The sequence below is a fragment of the Camelus bactrianus genome, chromosome X (assembly GCF_048773025.1).
Source record: "Camelus bactrianus isolate YW-2024 breed Bactrian camel chromosome X, ASM4877302v1, whole genome shotgun sequence".
In the NCBI taxonomy this organism is placed as follows: Eukaryota; Metazoa; Chordata; class Mammalia; order Artiodactyla; family Camelidae; genus Camelus; species Camelus bactrianus.
In genome coordinates this window covers 38,231,770-38,233,786 of record NC_133575.1, presented here as the reverse complement: position 1 = coordinate 38,233,786, position 2,017 = coordinate 38,231,770, and the positions used below count along the sequence as shown (strand labels likewise).

The 2,017-nt window shown below is 40.3% G+C and overlaps 1 pseudogene; it reads right to left on the bottom strand.

Moving 5' to 3' along the window:
* On the bottom strand, window positions 1-807 carry LOC141576235 (putative protein BRICK1 pseudogene; annotated as a pseudogene).
* Window positions 808-2,017: the final 1,210 nt, after the last annotated feature.

Here is a 2,017-nt window from a genome sequence, read left to right as displayed (position 1 = left end):
AGGAGAGAGGAAGGAGCTGAAGGCTGTTGGGGCCTTTCCCACGTGGGCCTGTGTTCTGTAGAAGCAAATTCCCAGCAGCAGTGTGGCACGATTCTACGTGGGGGTCTCACCTTTTGTCACCCAGGCTTGAACATACTTAATTTTCCATTGAAGAGCTGTCAATCTCTTGTTTAGTGTTGCTAGTCTTGAACAGCAAGGCATATCGAACGAGTTGAGAGAGTCTGCGAGTTTCTTGATGCTGCTGGTGATGACCTCAATGTACTCCCGGTTCACCCAGTCCTGGTGGATCTCCTGCTGCACCAGGTCCTCTTGTCCTGCCTTGGCTGCTGCCTAAGGAAGAGCCAGAGCTTTAGCGTTTTAAACGTACATAGTTATCAAAGGAATAAAGCCAACCACAAAAGAAGAATTAATTTGAAAGATACATACGCCCTAGTATTAACAGCAGCGTTTTTTATAATTGCCAAGATATGGTGGAATCCTAAGTGCACATGAATAGTTGAATAGATAATGAAGATGCAGCATATCTATGTATATATGTAATGGAATACAACTGAAACATTAAAAAGAAGGCTATTTTTCCATTTGCAGCCCTTCATTCACTTTTTTTTTCAATTCAAAAAGTAGAATTTTATAACTGGCTTTGACATTTCCATTACATCAAAAACAAGAAAATACCTAGAAAAAAACTTACCTATACTCCAAAAACTGAAATGACACAAAGAAATGGAAAGGTTTCTTGTGCTCTTGGATTGGAAGAATCCACACTATGAAAATGCCCACACTACCGAAGGCAATCTGCAGATCCATCGCAACCCCCATCAAAATACTCGTGACATTCCTCGTAGAACTAGAACAAACGATTCCTAAGTTTATAAGGAACCACAAAGACCCCAGACAGCCAAAGCAATCTTTTGTAGTTCTCTTTTTCTCCTCTTTCTTCTGTTTGTTGTGTTTCCTCATGGTTTGATGAATAGAGAAGGCCTTTTAACATTTGTTGTAAAGCTGGTTTGGTGGTGCTGAAATGTTTTAGCTTTCGTTTATGTGTGAAGCTTTTGATTTCTCCATCAAGTCTGAATGAGAGCCTTGCTGGATAATGTATTCTTGGTTGTAAATTTCCCCCTTGCATCACTTTAAATATATCATGCCTCTCCCTTCTGGCTTGTAGAGTTTCTGCTGAAAAATCAGCTGATAACCTTATGGGAGTTCCCTTCCATGTTATTCGTTGCTTTTCTCTTGCTAATTTTATTATTTTCTCCTTATCCTTAATTGTTGTCAATTTGATGAGTATGTGTGTTCCTCTTTGGGTTGATTCTGTGTGGTACTCTCTGTGCTTCCTGGACTCGGGTGACTGTTTCCTTTCCCAAGTTGGTGAAGTTTTCTGTTATTATTTCTCCAAAATTTCTCCGGTCCCTTCTCGCTCTCTTATCTTTCTGGGACCCCTATAATGTGAATATTAGAGTGCTTCATACTGTCCCAGAGTCCTCTTAAACTACCCTCATTTCTTTTCATTCTTTGTTCTGTTTTCTGTTCTACAGTAGTGATTTCCACTAATCTGTCTTCTAGCTGACTGATCCTTTCTTCTGCTTCATTTAGTCTTTTCTTGGTTCCTTGGAGTGTATTGTTCATTTCAGTGATTTTATTCTTCAACTCTGTTTGGGTATTCTTTATATTTTCCAACTCTGAGAAAAACTTCACTCTGTGCATGTATACTCCTCTTGAGTTTTCTAAACATCTTGGCCATCATTACTTTAAACTGTTTCTCAGATAAATTGTGTGTGTCCTCATCACTTATTTCTTCTGGGATTTTATCTTGTGCCTAGGCCTGGGAGATATTCCTCTGCTGCCTCATGTTGTCTGTCTTTCTATTTGTATTTTTAGGTAAGTTAGTTACATTTCTCGATGTTGGAGAAGTGGCCCTCTGTTGGAGATGTCCTATACGTCCCGCCAGTACACTCCTCTCTTGGAACCCACGGGCCAGTGTCCAGCCGGTCCAAGTGTAGAGTTTGGCCTGTGTTTG